The following is a 22,967-nucleotide window of genomic DNA, read 5'->3' as shown; positions in this document are numbered from 1 at the left end:
TAATGAGATCTTGCATTCTCAACAATGTGAATGCCGACTTCAGCTTGGTATTTTCGTTTTACGAAGTATCGCAGGAAAAATGAGCTAAGTTGTGAGTGTTGATACACTCTACGTGAAGGCCACGGTTCAATAAAGAAGGACGAGTATGGGCGCATCTTTCGGTTTCTTCGTGCATCTTCAATGCAGGTACAGCGCAAGATACGACAAACTGGACTACAACTACACAGATACAGCTCCGAAGACGTGTGCTTTCGCAAGCCAGTGCTGCCTGCCTTTACTACTGCACGCTTTGTCTTTGTTGCGCTGCAATCAATGGTCCTAGTTATTCAACATCAATAACACCCTCAGTATTCTTCCATTTGCCTTCATCCTAATACAGAAGCTGAAAAAAGTCTCGATGAGCTACCACATTACTATGAGCTACCACAGAACTATCCAAGAAATAGTGGTCATCGTCGAGCTTATCACTACGTCGCGCACTGCAAGCTCGTTGTACGACTTTGTTTACGCTGGGCGTTTTTGATAATTAGCCGCCATGCTCGCCCGGTGAATGTATGTGATGACGCTACCACAGCCTTCGCTCATGCTATAATGCGAAGCGTGCTAAATTGCATATCAGTCTAATACATCTGCGGTGTACATCTTGTAAGCTAAAGAATGCTTTTAAACCACGTTAAAGTAAATAATAAGATTGTACTAAATGCATTTGTTTTATAACTCACTTGTGCATGTAATGCACTCGGTGGACCGACAAGCAAGTGTAAGAAGGCCCGACCATGCACCGACGGTATGATCACGGGAGCCTCAGTTTGTCGACCGCTCAGAAGGCAATGCCCTAGGAATGATAGCCACCGAGAGTGAATCTAGATAAAAGAATGGAAATGGAGGCTTGTCGAAAGATAGATTTTGTCTCGGTACCATTTGTGCTTTCATCTTGGGGTTTCGCCAGAGCTCATGAAGATCCCGAGTTTCGCCAAACTCGGTGCATCCTGCTTAGCACCCCTGAACAATTTTCTCTTTTAAGTGTGAGAACAACGCTCTGATTTCGAGAGCCACAGTGGTGCGGGACCACTAGGTAACTTCACAGATTTGGTCATCCCACCCCGAATTGTCGTCGCTGCGGTTTGGATCTGATGACCGGGGTATTCGAGTATCTTGGAAAATATCTGCAGAGTTTCCACAGCTAGATTAATACTACACATGAAAAGTAGGTATCTTTATAGGTATCTTCCTACTTTTCGTTTGTTGAAATAAGGCAGCTGTAATAACGTGTATATAAGTGTATAATAATGGTCGCGAAAGGAGAGCATTACAGCAAATCAAGAAAGACTTTATAAATGTACGGACGTATTTTTAAACACTCAGCGTCATCGCCAAGTGTCGCCGCCTCCATTGCAAAACTGTTCCGAAGGTTGCATTAAAGAGACATAGCGTGAGGACCTAGTGACTGGTGCAGGATAAAAACAAGAAATTAGATTCGAAAATACATAAATCAACCATACAAATTGCCAGCGTCTTCCCCCTTTCACCCAAAAGTTATATGCGACAGAAATGATGGCACGGTCATTCTTTCTATGGCACACTTTCTCCCAATATATATTACGGCGTCTATAGAACGGTCTCATTTTGTTGTTGGCGCAATTTACTACAAAATAGGAGCCACTTCATTCCAGCTGCTGTTCCGAAAGATACAAGTTTTGAGAGCCAAATTTGAATTCGAGAAAAGCTTCCTAATGAAACTATGCGGAAAGCTAAAAAAGTGTTAACATCAATCTCAAATGTTTTCTTACGTAGGCCTATGTCCTCGTACCACTCCTGCCATTCCGGTGGTAAACACGCGAAACGCCATGGTAATCACACAGACAAAACAAAAGTTTAGGAAGGCCAAACAACGGCACCGAAGTTCTCATATGCAATGAGAAGGTTGGGGCCCTATAACGTAAAACTATTCCAATATGTTTCTATTCCAATCTCCTTACGTCAAATTTGCGTAACCACCAAGGCAGGCACCGGGCGGTCACCCGCAGGGTTGTCTGAACAGACCAATCAAACGCTCTCCTTGTTCATAGGAGGTAACTTTTGTTTGCTTGAACAACGAATAACATTGCCTACACTGAGCGGCTTGTCGTATCTAATTGGCTAACAAGAGGCGAGGAGAACGCTCAAGTGGAGAGGGATTCAATGGGGCCGAGCCACTGCACTGAAAGTCGATAACCGGATGAAGAGGGTGGTGCCGGCGTCTACGGTTGGTCGGCTTTCCGTTACTTAGCTTGCGGTGGCTGGTCGAAAATTGCGGCGGCATGCAACGGAAGCTCAAGAATGACGCTAAAACGGACCCTCAGCAAAGAAGAGTTGGCAGAATGAGGGGGTAAACGTGCCGAAAGTGCTCGAAAACGTTACACGGCCACGCAAGAAGTTTTATTATACGCAAATACACCCATGCCCTCCGGCAGGTGCGAGTAGCCAGCGTCTGAGCTATCGGCAGCAGCCATCCTTTATTCCTTTAAGAACGGGGCAGCCTGCGGCTATTCCGAAGAAAATTCAGTTTTGTTCGGCATAATAATGCATCTTTATCGCGTACACGTCACTTTGACGCGGTGGGTTCTTGCGGTTCCGTGACGTCGCGTGGCAGGCAGGTGAAGTGGATGCAGCCCGAAAACTTTTTGCCAATAGCCGAGGGCTAATGGCGAAAAGGGGTCGAATCAGAAATAACTATTTTTATTTTTTCTGTCAAATCGTGCATAATCAGTGCGTACACAACATATCAGATGGAGAGGTATCGCGGTTTTCGTGGCACCGCGTTACAGACAGGTGAAGTGGCGGTGGTCAAAAAAGTTTTTGACCAATCGTGGAGGGCTGATAGCAGAATTGGAATAGAAAAGTTTGGAATAGTTTTACGTTATAGCGCCCTTGGTTTTTAAAAATGTCGCACATATTAGTTCATTCAAAGTTTGATAATATGGATGTTCTGGGCTTGCATGTACCTTTAGAAAATACATGAAATATAAATATCACTTACTGCATAGACATGGAAAGCTAGTGAGAAAGAAAACTGGTTCCTTCTTTACCACAATTACCACAACCTATCAGTAATAGTAAAAATCAGGTCTGTCGGTTGAACCCTGTCTTCTCGTTTATTACATAACGAGGGTCTCGAATTCGGCAACATTGATGCCTTAAGGTAGCATGTGGGGATTTATTAACCAGTGGCCTTCACCAAAAAGGATAACCTCCACGTGACGCTTGTCGCAAAAAGGATGTTCCACATCCGCCGCCAAGGTCTGTGAGTGGTGGCACTGGTTTACACTCCCAGGGCTCAGCTAGGAGACATAAATACTCAAGAAATTGGATGAGGAAACGGCGCTGCGGTAGCTCAATTGGTAGAGCATCCCACACGTGATGCGACATTTGTCGGATCGTTCCCCTCCTGCGGCAAGATGTTTTTTCAACCACATTCATTTCTAATAATTTATCCTTTCTTTATTTCATTTATTTGGCACAAGTAATTTCTCCTTTGTTGTCCTTGTGTATCAGTGCTTGTCGGCTGCGAATGATATGACTAATAAAAATCGGGCCCCTCGGTTAACCACCTTTCTTCTCGTTTACCATTTCCTTGAGGTGCTTTGTTTTGAGTAGTAGTTTATCGCTCACTAAAGAGTGATTTGTGGATCTGTCGACAAATATCGTCAGAATAAAGAACACGGTCTGTTTAGTTGTCTAGAATAGGCACTGATGACCGTTAATGCTTGAGGTGAACTTCTGTGTCTAAATATGGAGAAGCGTTTTTTTTTTCGCGAATATATAAAAGAACAGGGTGAATATTGCAGTTGTCTGGTGACGGAAATGTTCTTGAAGACACAAGTAAAACTCACTGATTACGCTATGGAAAGATTTAATATTTTTCAAAGAAGGAGCAAAGATTGAGTAATGGAAGCCCCGTGAAACGGCTAAAATGGTGACTGCATTTTTCGGACAAACACCGTCACTGTTATTCAAGAAGAGCTCCCATCGTAAAAGTCACGACAATGTATGTAGCCTAAAGATTGAGCCTTTGAATAATGCATGCCCTGACTCGCCTCACTTGAGTTAAGACTGTTCTCAAAAGCGATTTTTAAACTGCGATCAATCAGAATCAAGTGGCTGCTCGATAAGCCACGGCGTATGATTGCGTAGTGTCAGCTGGGTTGCAAAATCTACTCGAAAATGTAAGGCACGAAATGCGGCTGCTCCTTAAGTAGAACTGTCGCTGATGCAGGTGTCACTTGAGGTTTTCGCAATCGATGATGTTGGATACAACAATCAGTGTTGCATTTGCCGCGGGCGCCAGTCAGCAAGCGGTACAAGTTGACTTACTTAGACCGGCTGCAGTCCCTTCAGAGGGGGCGAAGACGCTGGGAACGTTGTTGTAGCTGCCAACTCTGCTGCAAAATGTTTCATTATTGTTTTGAAAATTGAAATAGGGTCAGAGTTTCGCCTTGGTAAATTCAGCGCTGCATAATATTTCTCATTGCTCTGTTTCCTGCAAGATATTTACGATGTGTGTACGACTTCGCATATATGTAAAACTTCAGAAGATATCAATAGCAATAATCTGTATATTTCCTGCTGAACTAGTCACACTCAATTCGAGCTCAATGTATTAGTCTTTTAACACACAAGTTTACCTCAAGCATTTACAGTTCCACTGCTTACTCAAAAAATGAACAGGTAGTGTTTATTATTATGAATATTTGTGTCGGCAGACCGACAAAACCCTGGTCAGAGAGCGACAAACTTTTGGTTATGGCAAAACAACTCGAGCATATGGTGCAATTTGTTACGAAAGAAGCTTATGCATGAATGAAGGACGATAACCACATAGAGCATTAGCATGTCCACCTATTAGCGACCTATGTTTTTAGCAGTTTCCTAACATTTATCAAGTGATTATCTTGTTCCGCTATGTGGTCTGAGAGCAGTATTCGTTATAACTGAGTGACTGCAAGGCGCTGCATGATAAAATCTAACTGCTACGCATTCGTGAACACCGCGCATAAAATATCGGTGCCGATGAGTAAGGGAGAAGAGGCACCAATATTACAGTACGTGTAAAATAAAAGCTAAATCTAGATGCAACTTCAGAATATATAGTTTGTATCATTGAAGAATACATTTATTAGGACGCGGCGAAGCCGCATTTAAATTCGTAGGAGCAGTTTCTACATCTTAGAGTTCTCGAAAAGAAATCACGCATTAAACGTTGACTTTTCGCATTGCGGCGATTGTTATTCGACATAATAAGGGTGCACTCTCACAGACTGTTCATATTTACGTTCTTGGTCGCACTTGTCGAGAAAAACTGCGAAGGCACTTCGAGCCATACCTCTGAGCAATACATTTGCATTTTGAAAGGAAATAAATGCGTGAGAAGAAGTGATGGCAGGAGCTAACCTAAATGTCAAATATATAGATGCACTTACACATGTGCACATTTCCTTGCACTCAAGCAATGCAGTTTCATGGCGTTGGTAAACGAAGGGCGTGGCAGCCATAGGAAAAGTGTTTTGAAAGCTTGTGTTTTTTATAGTTTCTGGCAATAGCAAGCAACGTCTATCCCGAAAAAGAAGTTAAAGAGAAGTGTGGTTGCTGTGTTGTTAATTGTAGTGTTACCGATGCAAGGTTCAGCAGATAATTAGCGTATTTATCGAGCTTCGTAGCCGATAACATGTTACTATAGTAATATGGTAGCTCATCGAGGCTTTTTTCCGCTTCTGTATTAAGGTGAAGGCTAAAATAGTGAATACTGAGGGTGGTATTGATGTTGAATAATTAGGACCATAGATTGCAGCGTAAGAAAGACAAAGCCTGCAGTAGTAGAGGCAGGCAGTGGTGGCATTCGAAAACACACGTCTTCGGAGATATAGCTGTGTACTTCTGGTCCAGTTCGACTTATGTCGCTCTCTACCTATAGCGAGGATGCACCAAGAAAACCTTGGCCATCATGTAGAGTGACAACTTACCTCATTTTCGTGTGATACTTCTTAACAAAAATACGAAGCTGTAGTCGGCGTTCACCTTGTTAATGAGCCAAAACCTCATTGCAATGAATCTGCTAATGCCTGTAAAAGAACTCACACAAAGAGATGATCCCATTTTTCTTACAATTTCATAGAAAAAAACCTACCCACTCCCAAAGCATACATTATGATGCAATGTGGGGATTTTTTTTTTTTGCGGGCAAGTGTTAAAATAGCGGCAAATAAAAGTTCCGCAGTCCTCATTTGGGGCCTATATGAAAGCGTTATATGAAAAGCCTCAACTTCTTCTGTTTTTTAAATAAATCATAAGCAATGCAGAATACATTTTTTTAGATAATTTAGGGCACTTTATACGCGACGCGTATAAACAGTTGAAAGTTCTGCGGCAATGATGTGATTTGAATATAGGTATGGAATACTACAAACTTTAAAATTACAGCACGCATTTGTATATACTCTATATATTACAGAGTGTTCTCGTTTTTTTTACCCAGTTTCCTTTCTGAACGGTGTGTAGTGCGGTCTTTATATTTCACTAAAATCGGAGGCATAGCGTGTGAGACGACAGATAATACTACATAGCTGCAGCCGAATTACAGCCTTTGAGCCAAACAAATGATATTCAAGCTCTCCAAATTGTCATACGGCTACTGTGTACAGTATCTTCCAAAGAACTAAGACACCTTCAAACTAGATCAGTTTTAATATCGGTGAAATAATGCGGAAAGATAAGCGCAATGTTTTGAAACTATTGTGCTCTTAGTTTTAGTAGCAGCACTACGTATAATTACCGAACCCTCCTTACTTTCTTGCTTCCATATATCGTACCAGGTTTCCAGTTCGCTTCTCATGCGTACGAGCGACACTATGAAGAAAAACTGTTTTGAAAATTGTGAAATTAAGGTCCAAGCGATTGCTAATGCGTACGCCAACTTCCAAATATGTGGCCTAAATTCGGCGTTTTCATCAAATTTACATACTCAAGGTTACGGAAGCACTATGAGCTTTTATTACGCGCGCCGCAAAATCTAACCCCCTCCGTTAACTGTTCATGCCGCTTAGTTCAATCTGAGCCAAGATAAGATAAAGGCTAGAGGAAATGTTTTAGTGAAAGTAAACACATGTGACGTAAATGCTGTCTGTGTTTAAAATTTAGGGAAGTGTTGCGAACAGTTATACTGCCATTATCAGCACGGCTTTCCAGTAATATTAGGTCACTACTTTGCTAATTTACGTTTTGTGGAAATGGTGATTCTGCTAAGAGCAGTGTGTGACGAAACGAACTTTCCTGGCAGGATTAGAAGCGGTGCAAATGATTACTAAACTGTTTCTTCTTTCGTTGTTTTCATTTGCAAACGGTAAGTGGCAGATTTTCATAGTGGCCTCAATGCACATTAAGATGCGCCTTTCTTATGTTCTTTCCAATCAGAGGCAAGGTATTTGTAATGTGCAAACATTATTCAAAGTGCACGGATAAATTACGGGATTTCGAAGTAAATGAAGCGCTCGGGTTATGCGGACCGTCATAAATCTCACTGAAAAACAGTGCAGCAATGAAGATGCGGTCCATGGCAAAATATAAACGCCAATAAGATCAGATCACGTGAAAAACGGAGAATTCATGGCCAACATTATCACAAAATAATAATGTGCGTGCATGGCCTGGTGGCTTAGCGGCTAAGCCGTTGCATAGCAAAGCACGAGGTTGCGTGACCAAATCGCGGCAATTGCGGCCCCGATTTTATGAAGGAAAAATACGAAAACAACCTTGCGCGTTGCATTGGGTGCACGTTAAATGTCCCCTATAAGTAAAGATTACCGGAGTCCCGCATTTGGGCGTGCCTCAACATATATCGCGTTCTTGAAGCATCAAAACGTTGTATATATTGACATAAAATTGTGCGTGGCGGAATTATTGCACTTCTAAAATTTAATTAGAATTGACCGAGTTCTTTAGGCTTTTACAACTCAACACGCTTACAACTCAATCAAACGATTACATGAGAATGGCGGTATAATGCACATTATTGAGGTAAGCATGATTATGGTGCTCATAATGTGAAGGAACAACGTAGATGGATAGACGAATGAAGTATGACAACGGTGACATGAAGATAACAAAAAGAATTTACTGAGTCGACGACGATGGTAAAGCGACAGAACAAGGGCGGCAATATAATGACAATGGTGGGATGACGACTTTGGGACGCTGATTGCCCGACTAGATTCGACATGTGGAACGTCCAATGTCGACAACGCAAAGATTCTGATGGCATCAAGATGACGGCGTGACAGCTAATCAATGGCGACGACTGCACGAGCAGGTAGGCTGTCGGCGTATGATTTCCAATGCAACGCAACGCGTCCCTGAAATGGAGCAAATATGATCCCACGTGTTGTCAGACCACCGGCTGAAGCGCTCAAGCGAAGCGCTAATGGCCATGAATCGCAGAAAACGCGCAGAGGCTACTTCGTTAGTTCCGATGGACCAAAAGTATGCTGCTGCATGTGCGCGGCAAGATGCAACTCAAACGCCTGAAGCCTGCAGACGCGGCACTGCAAGAACAGGAAGCCGACCTTGGCTGACAACGTCGACGAAGCCGCGAAGCTTAAAATGCGCGAAGCAACCGCACAAATCGTGCCCGCCGTGAGTATGCCGCAGTACGAGAACGCGAGGTCAAAAGAAGACGGCAATGACGACAAGACCCTGTGGCGCTTTCTAACCGATGCTATTCACGCTCATGTACTTTTATGCATTCATGTGTACATGCCACGCCCCGCATGCATACTTACTTAGACGGCGTTTACGGCTATTAGACTTAGAATGTGTAACATTCTGACATGTTCCTCAGACATTCATTGAATTAATTGCTATATTTCGGTACAACAGCATGCACCAATATAATACATTATGGAGTTTAACGTGCCAAAACCACTTTCTGATTATGAGGCACGCGGTAGTGGAGGACTCCGGAGATTTTGACCAGCTGGGCTTCTTTAAAGTGCACCTAAATCTAAGCACACGGGTTTCGGAATCGCCCACCTCGAAATGCGGCCGCCGCGGCCGAGATTTGATCCCATGAACTCGTGCTCAGCAGCCCAACACCATAGCCACTGAGCAAACACGGCGGGTAGCATGCACCAAGCTCCACCTCGAACATTTTGTGATTGAGAGCATTTATTTGCGTAGTAGCCACTTGAAAGAAACTGCAAATATTGAAACTATGCATTTTGCATTTTTTCGCTTCGGCGGTGTCTGACGTGTTTACCACTATTGGAAGTGTTTGTGGTGGGTGTGGAATAAAGTGCTCATATGTTGGTATGTTTGACATTAGGCTGTTTTTAACTTCTGCTGCTAGATATATTTTAACCCCGTCAGCTCTAACGCAAGTGCATTTCTTAGAATAATATTTCGCGTAGCGCTGCTGAATAGATTACACCTGGTGTTTTCGTCGAAAAGTTCATAAACAACCCTAAGGTAGAGGCTTCTGTCAAAGCGGTAATGCATTGTGGGGTGAAAAATCATAAATAAAACGAACTCGAAATAGTAGTTCCGTTATTTTTTCTGACAACTTGCAATAATAACGTTGCGCATATATTAAGTTAGCATATATTACACAGCTTTTGCGTGTTTCATCTGAAGCCGGTTCAGTTGTAGAGGCTTGGTATTGTAAGTGTGGTGTGAAATTCTTGTTTGCATCGTCTATACCACGTGACTTCTGCATAGCCTCTTACTAAAGGAATCAGTCTGATATGATACTTGGTGCTACGTTCGCCAGAAACATGAGTAACACACTGCTGACTTGTTTACCAAGAGGAAACAGAACCGAAGTTCGAGTGAAGCTCTTTTTGAGCAGTTGAAATATAGAATTACAGTTCTTTTTAAATGACACTTTCAAACGTTGCCCACAGATGACTGGTCTTTTTGACACTTCCCGACCCTCATGAACTCTGGCAATTGTAATTAAATATTACAAGTGCAGTAATTCCTCCACACATAATTTTATTTGAATATATACAATGTTTTATGCTTCAAGAACAAGATATATTTTGAGGCACGCCGAAATGCGGGACTCCGGTAATTTTAACTAACTGGGACATTTAACGTGCACCCAATGCATGGCGCACGGTTGTTTTCGTGCTTTTCCTCCATAAAATCGGGCCCCCATTGCCGCGATTTGCTGCCACAACCTCGTGGTTTGCAGTGCAAGGCCTTAGCCGCAAAGCCGCCACGCCGTGAACGCACTTTAATATTTTGCGATAACAGTGGCCGTTTTCGACATGATCTGATCCCATTGGTGTTTACACTTCGCCAAGGACCGCATGTTCAGTCCTGCCCAATTCTTCAGTGAGACTTATAACAGTTCGCATAACCGGAGCACTTCATTTACTTCAAAATCCTGTAATTTAATATCCGCACACTTTGAAGAATGTTTACGCATAACAAATAAGTTGTCTCTGATTTGAAATAGTATAAGAAATGCGCATTTTAATGTTCATTGATGCCACTATGGAAATCTGTCACGTACCGTTTACAAATGGAAACAACGAAAGAAGGAGGAGTTTAGTAATCATTTGCACCGCTTCTAATCTTGCCGAGAAAGTTCGTTTCAGCACACATTGCTCTGAACATAATCATCATTTCCACAAAACGTAAATTTGTAAAATGGTGACATAATGTTACTGAAAAGCAATGCTGATAATGGCACTGTAACTATTCCCAACACTTCCCTATATTTTAAGCACACACAGTATTTACTTCACATGTGTTTACTTTCGCACAAAGATTTCCTGTTGCCTTTCTCCTCTCTTCATTAAGTTTGAACTAAGCGCATCAGCAGTTAACGCAGGGGGGTAAATTTTGCGCGGCCCGTAATAAACGGTCATAGTGTTTCGGTAACATTGCGTATGTGAATTTGATGAGAACGCCGAAATTAACCCACATATTTGCATGTTTGCGAGCACATTAGCGATCACTTGGCCCTATTATAAAAAGTTTGTAAACCAGCTTTTCTGTAAACCAGTTTCTGTTTTAGTGTACCATGCACGCAGGAGAAGCGAACTGCGGACCTGGTATGATTTATGAAAGCAAGAAAGAAAGGAGGGTACTGTAATGATCATTAGGACTGCTATTTAAAGTAAAGGCACAAAAGTTTCGCAACATTGCGCTTACCATTTCAAATAATTTCACCGATAATAAAAGTGATTTCTTTTCAAGTTATCTCAGTTTTTTGGAAGATACATTCATGAGATACATGAAAGAGATATACACGAATCTTCATGTATGTATCTCATGATATTCATGAGATACATACATGAAGATACATACATGAAAAAATATGAGGTACAATGCAAAACTGATAAGCGCATTTTGCATGAGTTACCTTTTCACGAACACAGCTGCCAACCATAAAGCAGACGTCATGCAGATATCGCGAAAAAAAAAACAGTTCCCTTTCGTTACTCCATATAAAGTGCGCATATTAGCACTCATTACCATTTTGCACATGTCAAAACAAATGACAATATAGCATGGCCTCCGTTGTCATACGTAGAAGAATACATTAGTCAAGATTCAATTGAACAAAAGAACTCTTAACCTAAGGCAAGACGTTCTTTTGAAACTTGTGAAAAGCTTTAACCGTAGACGCATCGTAGAATATCACGTGTTGCTGGCTCTGACATGTTCCTCTTGTGCACAAGGTCTAAATTTTGAAGCATATATAAGTGTCGCGTTTTTGCTTCTCGCACAGTTCTACCGAACAAGTTCGAGTAACCCCGACAGAAGTATTGACTTCTATCAACATGCATCCAAATATGTTCCTGCTGACTTTATTACTCGTTTTTCAAGGAGCGTGTGCAGCCGGTGATGTGGAGGCTAGACTCGATCGACCAGGTATGCTTTCTTTCAACCTCTTCAACCATCAACCTCTTTCTTTTCATTCTATTAAAAAAGATTATTAAAATATTCCTTTAAAGTAGTGGCTTATTCTTAACGTAAAATAATAAACTCAATACGCTCTTTGATATCGCATATAATGCTGTTGTCTAAATTTCGTAAATACAATATAATGGTTATTGCCCGTTCTAGTTGCTTCGGTTGTTATACCTTTTAAGGTTTATTGTTATGAGCCGGTCTCATGTGTTTTCTAACTCCTTAATATATTCACGCCAAATCTTTTTTCTACCACATAGTAACAACGCACACGAATCAACCACTTTTGCCACAGAACGTGATCACTATTGTCATGCCGACTGCATTTCAGTGAAACCGGCCCTACTTATTCAGAGAGCACACCTTCAGTACTACACTCCACAACGTGTGTGCACGCTTTGTGGTTCATGAGTTCAGGAACAGGAGTGTGCCACAAGCCACACCTATATGTGTCACACGTCTTGCTGCTTCAAAAAGGCTATAACCTACCGGGGTACTTGGCGTGTGGTTAGTTGTCACTTCAAAATGAAAAATTACTTGGTGTTGTAGATTTGTTCCAGTTCAGTCACTTTCCTCTTGGCTAGTACCATCAACGCGCTGACAACAAAGACGAAGGAAGATATTAGCAAATGCTACTTTCCCTTCGAAGTTATTTATTAGAGAACAATTTATATACACTTCAACTGCGCATGCGCCTACAAGGCCACGAAAGGCTGTGACAAAGACAGATAATTAGATAAGTTGTGCGAAAATTTAAATGATAGAGGAAAGTCAAAGTCTCAAAGTGGAATCCGAACATCTTATAAAGAGCTTACCAGGAGCGACCTTAGATAGATCTGATAAAATACATCACGCAACCGGAATAGTTGTATCATCTAAATAAAGTACTTAGTATGCTAAGCAACTGGTGCTCGGTATATCATTTAGGCGTCTGTGAACCGCATGTTATGCTTCGTTGGTGGACGGCTGCTTCTAAATTAAGCAACACTGATATATTCTAATCAAAAGCAGAAATACTATTTCCTTTCTTTACGTCCAGCTGCAGAACGTAAAACGGCATCCTAGGGAAACAGTAATGTTCTAGACACGAGAAAAGAAAGTTACAGGTCTGTGCGGTGCACGCACGCAGTCACAGCGCAAGCTGGAGTAGCGGATTCACAAGAGCTTTATTTTTGACCCCACGCACTACAGGTAGTTCGCGGCAGTCTTCGCGTCATTTCAACAAGAAGGACATGGAGTGTAGTCTCAAAACGCTGCGCCTACAAGCTGCGGCTTTCGCTGCGGCTTGTTCTGCAATCTGCGCATTGATCTGCTGAGCGCAATGTTGCCTGGAACCACTGGATGCTCCAGTGGTTCGTACCTAGCGAGGAGGCGCCATAGGGTGTACCGAATAGTGAGCACAGGTGTCCCGACAATCTGGAGCGTATACCACATTGCTTGACCCGTGACAAGGTCCGTTTCTATTGATGACGATGCTAATGAAGGTTTATTGGCATCTTTCAAAACAGGGGGGTGAAAAATAGCCAGCTACTATGTTTAAATTGACCAAGTCACGCCACGCGGCTCTCGAAAGCGCTATAGGCATCTGCTACATGAGGTGCCTCCTATTGTAATAAAATGCAACTGTAATGCAAAGTGCGTTCATATCTACGCTACGCGGTGCGCATCGCCCATCGCAAGGCAAGTGCGACAATGCGATGGTGATGATGATGATTTATAGGTGTCTCCTATGAAACGAGCAGTTGACGTAGACACCTACCCAGCTTGAATTTGCCATGTGCATAACGTATTTTATATTATTAATGTAGGCCTCTCCTTAAATACATTTTCTTCCCTTAAACTCCTTATCTGCCTTATGCTGCTAGCTGTGCATCTGCTATGCTTCACTCTACCCGATGTGATAATATGCAACTGTAATGCAAAATCTGCAGGCATCGACGCTAGGCGGCGCGCATGTGACATCGTGAGTCTCCTCGCGCGCAAAAAAGGCGTTTATATTGCACTTCCCGGGGGATGCTAGCAAGCGCTGACGCGGTTCAGTGGTAAAGTAGCTGGTCCCACGCAGCGAACCCGCTTTCAATTCCGGCAGAATTGAGTATTTTTTTCTCAGTCCCGACGACAGCTGCTACGGACTCCGAACACCGGCGGCGGCGGTGGAGGACACCATCGTCAACAGAAACGGCTATTTGAATGAGCCCATAACTCATTACGCTGTAAAACTTACCCTGATCGGGACTGTCAAAGGCCATGGTGGAATCGATAACTGAGCGTAAAACATAATGATGCTAACTTAATTATAATGGCTTCTATGGTACTTGCCCAAGCCAACATGATTGCATGAAAGCACGGAATTTGTTTCACCAAATCAAATGACCCTATATCAGTTCAAATATACAAATCATTTCGAGATGGCATCAGGCAGACGCATTGCTCGGTAATTTGAAATTCCACTTCTGTCCCCAGATATGAATAAAATATGTGCCCTGGTTTATTCTTTTTTCGTCAAGAATACACCGGTACACAAGCAAAACTTACTTGCTATGTGTTGCTGCTAAAAGGTAATTAGGAAATTTATTTGGTCTACTCTGGGTACCCTCAATACCACATACCTTGCTAGTATTTAGGGCATGAACTCTGTTGGCCACGAAATGTCTCAAGAACGGTGTGTTTACATTTTGTGCACGCATAAAGGTTACCGGTTCTAAGTTTGAATACTACTCAAAAGAATTGCAAGGTGTTCAGTGAAGTGCGTCGCTAGTTACCCACCTTTGAGCTGTCATCTGTTATGTAAAACTTTAGGTTCTTAGAGCCAAGTAAATCCCCGCAAAGCAATGTGCCTTATACATAGAATCTCTATTGTTAATTTTTTTCAATGTATGCATTTTTCATGTTTTTAGAAAAGTTGTTTATAAAGCTTCAATATTTTTGGATGAAACGCATATTATTGGGGATCAGCAGGGACTGTAGGAAATTTACGCGTATTTCTTTTTTCAAAATTCATCTTCCGGCCCTAATTTGTCAACCAAGGGTTACGTATATGGCGAAACGTTTTCCGGTTCCAAATTTAATGAAGACTTAAGTTATGGGGATGTACGTGCCAAGGCCACCATCTGATTACGAAATCTGAAGCAATAGAAAGCGATTTTCTATCATGCGCATTACCTTCCGCAGGCACTGTCACGATAGCTGTACTTAAATAGGTGCGTGCCTTCTGCAGCTTAGATTTGGCTTAGAAACTCGTTTAGGCGTCTTGGACTCATTTCTTCCATAAAGATAGATCAGCAATGGCTTTTTCTTGCTTTGGACATTCTTCTTATTTGTAAAGTATGTGGGGCGCCCACTGCTCGCAGTATTCCGTTGAATGGCGCCAGTTGTAATTTATTTATTTATTTATTTATTTATTTATTTACAGGATACTGCCGGCCCTAGTCTTAGGCCTTGGGCAGGAGTGGAGAGCGCGATATACAGATGAACAAAACAAAAATTAACAGGAAGAATCATTACAAGAATTCAATACATTGCAATAGACATATTCCCTGATCCGCACAAGCCGTACAGAGCCCTCCAACGAAAAAAGCATCACAAAATTTCAATATATTTTAAAATACGGATATTCGCTGAACCGCAAAAGCTGTACAGAGCATATTGATGACAACGCAATATTGACAACAAGGACTCGCATTCATAGTGGTATGCTGAAAGACATCGCGCACGCTCCGTAGGTTGAGCAGCAAGAAATTTACAAATAGTAATGACAAGCAAGCGAAAATAGCACTTCCGTATATTGTAAATCAAAAAGGAAAAAGAAAAATTACATTCATACACACATATACAAATATATAGTCTAAATGCTATTCAGCTGGTTGCAGAATGACTGGACGGTCGGGCATTCCACTGTACTCGCAGAGAGTGCGTTCCACTCCCCTATCGTCCGAGGAAAAAATGTGTTTTTAAATACGTTTGTTCTGCAAGAAAATTCCTTTATTTTCTTCTGATGATCAAATCGTGTTGCACGCCTAGTGACTAAAGTAACGTACATACACTTATCTATCCCCAGTATATCATGCTAAAGTAAATACATGTATTTCAGACGGTCCCAATATCGCCTTAATTTTAATGTTTCCAGGTTAATTTCGTTAATAAGAACGGTCGAAGATACGGGCCAGCTATAAAAGTTAAACACGAATCGAACAGATTTTCTTTGAATATTTTCCAATTGAGTAATGTTTTTCAGGGTGTACGGGTCCCACACTACCGAGGCGTACTCAAGAATTGACCCAATATACGTTTTGTACGCTAAAAGACGCATTTCTTGTGTGGACTGTCGAAGCAACCTTCTCAAGTAACCACGCTGGCGCATTGCCTTCTTTGAAATATGAGATATGTGATCGTACCATCTAAGGTCAGATGAAATTACGTGGCCTAAGTATTTGTAGCTACTAACCGTAGATATATTATTACCACTGAAACTGTAAGAAAATTTTAAGGGGTGGCGTTTTCGTGTTACTGACATAGCAACCGTTTTCTTTGCATTAATATTCATTTGCCATGTGTCACACCACGCTTCTACCTTGACTAGTGAAGAATTCAAGCGGACCTGATCATTTACGCTATTAACTTCTTGATATAGTATACAGTCGTCTGCAAATAAACGTATTTTCACACTTACTTCTTTTATTAATTCATTGACAAAGGTTAGAAAGAAAAGAGGCCCAAGGACGGACCCCTGTGGAATGCCCGATCGAACCGGTGCTGATCCAGAACGCGCGCCGTCAATAAACACACTTTGCCGCCGTAACGACAGATACGCTGAAATCCACGAAATCAAAGAATCATTTTTAAGTATTGTTTGTAGCTTTAGCAGCAGTTTAGTGTGAGACGCGTGGTCGAATGCTTTTTCGAAATCTATGAATAATAAATCAGTTTGGCCCTGTTTATCCAGAACTGCTGCGAGTTCGTGGACAGTTTCCAGTAGCTGTGTTGTTGTAGACAGTCCCTTCCGAAACCCATGCTGCCTGGGATCAATGATATTGTTGTCATTAAGAAAGACAGAAATGTGTTTAAATATAATATGCTCAAGGGTTTTTGCACATGTGGGTAACAATGAAATTGGTCTGTACGAAGTGATAAGCGACCTGTTTTCTGATCTGGGTATCGGGGTAACCTTTGGGTACTTCCAGTCATCTGGAACTTCCGCACGCGATAAAGACTTGCTAAATATGATGCACAGATATTTTGAGCACCACTCGGCATATCTCACGAGAAAGGCAGTAGGTATGCGATCCATTCCAGGCGATTTCTTTGTATTCAAATTTAACAAGAGAGATAAAATGCCTTCTTCGGTCACTGAGATATCTGCAATTGGCGGGCAATCAACTGGGAGGTACCTTGGTTTACGACCGTCGCCATCCGTAGATCAGTTACGGTATCCTCGTCGATGCAGAAACTAGACAGGGGTTGCTTTTTCGAAGAAAAATGACGCTAGAACTTTGCCGGGGAAGACAGCAGAAAATTCTTCAAACGTATACTTTGATAGTATTCCTTTGCTTTTTTAATGCTTTCCTGTAGTTGCAGACGTATGTTGGAAAGTTTACTGGCATTGTCCTCTGTGGTACACGGACGGTTCTGTTTTCTTATTCGTTTAGCCTTCCATTCCAGCCGCACTATCTCCTTTGTAATCTATGGGCATGTGCGCTGTTGAATGCTTAGTCTCATTGGAACAAAGTCCCTGACGCATTTTAAGACTTGGTTCCTAAAGAAGCACCAAAGCTCGTTTACACAGCACGTGCCCGATTCAGAAAGAAGTATGAAATCATCCAGCGACCTATCCATGGCGTCCAATATGTCAACGTCCTTAGCGCGGGAAAAGTTTGGAACGAGGAACCTTTTTTTCTTGGTTTCAGTCGGACGGCCAAGTCAACTGTTAACGATATCAGTTTGTGATCAGATATTCCGTCAAAAATATGTACTTCGGGATCATGACTGAGCACTCCATTGCTTACAAGGAATAGATCTAAAATTGAAGCTGTATCATTCTGAATGCGCGTGGGTTCTTTTACTAACTGAGCTAAATCATGGAATACTACGAGGTCGACAAAAGGTTCAGCAGCACTAGAAAGGGGCTCAGGAAAATCGGTACTACAGTCGATTGAAGGCTTAGCTAAATACCTTAGCTAAAATCTGTTGGCGGGCTAGTTAGTTTGGATTCATCGTACAGTGTGCAAGCGCTACAGCACGACGACAGAGGTAGAAAGAGCGCTGTATGTGCGTCTCTATTTCTATCTCTGTCCTTGTGTTGCTACGCTTGCATACGGCATCATGCATTTGGTTACCTGGGGTTGTCCTATTAGGTTGGGATAGGCGCAGCTTTATATACTGATTATATACTGTGAAGAGCTAATAGCTTTCAAGATTACGAACAAATACTCACTACACAACCACAAAAAAAAAGATCGTCGCTGCTTCATAAGTATTTCGAAATTTATATGCAGCTGTTGCAAAACTGGTGATAAACCTACACGAATGTTTTTTACCGAGACCATCACTATCACGCCACCTCAAAGACAATGACATTTGCAGAGAAATACGATTTTTCAATCATAAAAAATAATCAATTCGAGAATTATACGATGCCTAGTCAATATTAGGTCAAACTTCTACGTGAATTTGTTAACAGATCCTGTACTTAGATAAAGTTAAAGAGGAAAAGACAAGGGGGTTGTCAGAACTGAAAGAACTATTTTGAGTGCGCAGAGCATTTCTAAATATTAGGCGTAAGCAAGTCTGGTTAGAGAGAGAGAGAGAGAACAACTTTAGTGAAAATGCCTGCAGAGTCGGTTAGACTCCCTCCACGCAGGGATGACAAGCTTTCACCGCGACGCGGCCACTACGTCAGTCTCCTGCATTGTGCTCCTCGAGGTCTTGGTTCCTCGCTACTTCCGCGGGTCCGAGAGGGCCGCCCGCCCCCTTCCTGGGGGTGCTGTCCCCCTTCTCCTCGGTTTCGCGCGGGCGCTGCCTCTCGAGAGCTGCCGAGACCGGCTGGACGGCCTTGAGTTGTCTCTCTTTGTCATAGCTTCTCGTTGCAGCCTCTAGCTGCGGCGGGATCGTCGTCTTCTCGCTGGCTTCTCGCGGATTTGTACTACAGTCCCAAAGGATGTGAACCGCGGTGGCTCTCTCCTTCGCGCACAGTCTACACACGCCACTCGCGTACACGCTCGGACACATGTGCTTAGGTAGCACCGGGGTGAGCAGGGACCCCGTCTGTAATTGCCTATATTACACGGCCTCCTTCCGGGTAAGCCCCAGGTGAGGTGGCGGCATAGTCTGTCTGTTAAGTCGTTACCACTTCACCATTGCGTTGAAAGTGGTCATCTTGTCCTTGGCACTACACCGCGACCAACACTCCGAGTCGGCAGTGCTTGCAGCTGCGCGGTTTGTTAGCCCTCGCGCGGCCGAGTTGGCCGTCTCGTTGTGGTTCACGTTCCCGCGTTTCGACACGTCACTTCCCATGTGGGCCGGAAACCACTTGATCACCACAGCACTTTTGCGTGCGATGTCTTCGGCCTTGCGCCCCCCCCCCCCTCCCCCCAGTATGCGCGCGGCCTCACTACATACCCTGCCCTTGGCGTAGTTCTTCACTGCCGTTCTAGAGTCACAACACTGTAGTGCATCCGGGGTCGGGGATGCCTTGGCGATGTCCACCTCCTCCGCCCGGTGCGCCTCTCGAGTCCGGACGCTCGCCGCGGTCTTCGTTACACCCGTCGATGCCCCGACAGCCACCGCCGCGTATGCGTCGCTGCTCCCTCGATACTCCGCCGCGTCCACGTAGACGGCACCTTCTTCTCTGGCGTTGAGGTCCACGAGAGCCCTGGCCCTCCCCAACTTCCCCTCCTTATTGTGCTCCGAGTTCATGATCCTCGGGATCGGGTAGACCCTGAGTTTTCTGTGGATGCTATCCGGTATAGGTACGTCTTTCTGCTGCTTGCCTTCCCTCGGCTCGAGACCAAAGTCCCGCAGTGTCTGTCTTCCGGTTCTCGTTTCAGAGAGACGCTCGAGTTGCACCGTTCTCTGTGCTTCGGCTATTTCGTCCAGCGTGTTGTGGACTCCCAGCGTCATGAATTTTTCGGTGCTCATGCTCCCGAGGAGACCGAGTGCCGCCTTATACGCCTTGCGTATGGTGGCGTCTACCTTGTTACGTTCGCTCGGCCTCCAGTTGTGGAAGGTGACCACGTACGTTATGTGGCCAACTGCGAAGGACTGAACGAGCCTAGTCAGGCACTCCTCCTTCATCCCCGCTCTTCTGTTGGACACCCTCTTGATGAGTCTCATTGCCGCGGCCGTTTTGCCCGCGAGCTTGTTGACCGTTTCACTGTTGACTCAGTTCCACTGGATGAGCAGCCCGAGCACTCGAATCTTCTCGACCTCCGGTATTACTTGTCCTCCCGCTGTCTTGACCGTGATCTTGGGACGCTCGTACTTGACTTCCATATTCTTTCTTTTCCTGCCCGCTCCTGTCGGTGGAATCACCAGCAGTTCTCACTTGGCCGGAGAGCAAACGAGTCCAGCCCGCCCATCTGCTCCTCGATGGCGTTGACCACTTCTTGCAGCGTTGTCTCGATGTGTCCGTCGCTTCCTCCCGGTACACATAGCGTAACGTCGTCGGCGTAGATGGTGTGCCGGACTCCCACTACTATTTCTAGCCGGTTGGCCACCCCGATCATCACGAGGTTGAAGAGTAGCGGGGAGATCACCGAGACCTCCGTAGTTGCGACACTGCCCATTCTTTGATGTACTGGTATGTCCTTCTGCCCATGTTTAGCCGGGATACTTGGGCCAGCATAGCCGAGTGCCTCACTTTATCGAAGGCGCTCTTCAAATCCAGCCTGAGTATGGCCCTGTTGTTCTTGGTGCCCGTCGTATCGTCGATGATCTCGTTCTTCAGTAAGATCATGGCGTCTTGCGTCCCGAGCTTCTTCCGAAACCCAATGACGGAGTTTGAGTAAAGCTCCGATTCTTCCAGGTAACGCTGCCACCTGTTCATGAGACCGTGCTCGAGGACCTTTCCCACGCACGAAGCAAGCGAGATCGGCCTGAGGTTCTCTATGTTGGGGCGGCTTGCCAGGCTTTGGGATGAGGATCGCCTTGGCTGCTTTCCAGTGCTTGGGCAGCCTTTCTTCTTGCCAGCACTTGTTGTAGAAGTTAGCGAGCATTTCGATGGCCGCTTCGTTGAGGTTCTTGAGCACTCTGTTGGTCACTCGATCGGGACCCGTGGCGGACCTGTCATTGAGATCCTGCAGGGCAACTCTGACTTCCCAGGTCTGGATATCTCGATCTAGCATCTCGTTCTCGTTGCCTTGATAATCCGGGTGCCTTTCCGTGGGGGTGGTCGGTAGCTACTTGGCGTCCAAGCCCCCCTTGACCTCGTCTTCTTCGTATTCGCAGATTGCCTTGCATAGGACCCTGGCCAGGTTGTTTTGTTGGTGGCCCTTGGTCTTGGTTTCGTCATGGACGTGCCACAGCATGTTCCACGTCTTGCCTTTGTGCATCTGTCCATCGGCTTCGTTGCAGGCCTCCTTCCACTGTTGGGTGCGTAGCACCCTGCAGTGGACCTCGATCTGCCTGTTGAGCTCGGCGATCTTCTTTCTTAGACTTCGGTTGGTTCGTCGCTTCCGCCACCTCGCCTTTATGGACTGCTTTGCTTCTATCAGGTGGGTCAGCCGACTGTCCTTCTTGTGTATCCGTTCGTCCGTCTCCAGCTCTTTAGTGGCTCCTTACGTCATCTCAACGACGTTAGCCGCCCATCGCTCGATGTCCGTAATGTCCAGTTGCACCACGGGTAGCGCCTTTCGAAGGCGTCCCAGTCCGTAATGCGATGCTTCCTTATGGCGCTGTTGCCTTGGCCTTCGAGCGGTACGACGACCTCCACGATGTAGTGATCGCTGCCCAGCTCTTGGTCCATGTTTCTCCATTGTGCTTCTCTCGATCCTCCGTCGGTTTTGACGAAGGTAAGGTCCGGAGTGATGTCTCTCGTAACCGATGTGCCGATCCTGGTGGGAAAGGCCGGATCCGTGATTAGGTTCAGTCCCACGTCGGTAGCGTCTTGCATCAGCTCTCTCCCCTTGACCGTCGTTCTGTGGTAGCCCCAGTCTTGGCTCGGAGCGTTAAAGTCTCCGCACGCTACGAGCGTATTGCTCCCCGCGACTGAACTCGCCTTCCGGAAAAGCGCCTTGAATTTCTGTTGTCCGTGGGATGGATTGCTGTAGACGTTTACCAGGAAAGTGCTCTCCTTCCTCCTCTTGGACGTGATTACTTCCACCGTGCAGTGTTCGATGGCGCTTCTGTCCATCATTTCGTGTTCCATGAAGCTGATCCCTTTCCTAACGAAGGTGCAGACCCCTCTGCCCTTGCCCTTGGACGTGTCCCTATTGCTCGGCGCGCTGTCGTGCGACCGGTAGCCCGGCATTCTTGGCGTCTCTTCGCTGTGTATTTCTTGAATCATTATGACGTCTGCTTTCCTCGTTACTTGCTGCAAGTGTTGCTGCTGCACCGCTCTCTTGCCGGTAAAGCCGTTGCATTTCCAGTGCCAGACCAAGAGGTCCCTCACTGGCGGTGTGGATGCTGCTGTACGTGCTGTCCCGTCCATGATTGCTGCAGTTTGGCGATGATCTGTGCTTCCATACCTTGTATTTGTGCCTTTATCTGCGTCTGCAGCTGTGCTTGCATCTGTGCCATTATCTTTTGATCGTGCTCTGTATGTTCGTTGTCACCTGCTGAACTGTTTGCGCGAGTGCAATGAAGCGTTCGTTGGTTACCTTGCAGGTCGGCTCAAGACGGTCGAGTCTGTCGTCCAGTTTTTCGATTCTCTCCGTTACCTTTCGTTCGTTGGCACCCTCTATGGCTCTCCTCTTGGGAGCCGGTCATGCCTCTTTCGTGGCTGTCGGGTCCACCTCGACCTCTGTTTCGCCCTCGGTTATGTTTTCTTGTTTCCTCTTTTGTGTGGGCTTCGGCAGCAGCTG

At 44.6% G+C, this 22,967-nt stretch overlaps 1 pseudogene; it reads right to left on the bottom strand.

Annotated features, from left to right (window-relative positions):
• Positions 1-18,884: 18,884 nt before the first annotated feature.
• Positions 18,885-20,992, bottom strand: LOC142586945 (uncharacterized; annotated as a pseudogene).
• Positions 20,993-22,967: the final 1,975 nt, after the last annotated feature.

Source organism: Dermacentor variabilis, chromosome 7 (genome assembly GCF_050947875.1).
Source record: "Dermacentor variabilis isolate Ectoservices chromosome 7, ASM5094787v1, whole genome shotgun sequence".
Taxonomy (NCBI): domain Eukaryota; kingdom Metazoa; phylum Arthropoda; class Arachnida; order Ixodida; family Ixodidae; genus Dermacentor; species Dermacentor variabilis.
Note: the sequence above shows the minus strand (reverse complement) of the source record. Positions and strands in the feature narration are given on the sequence as shown.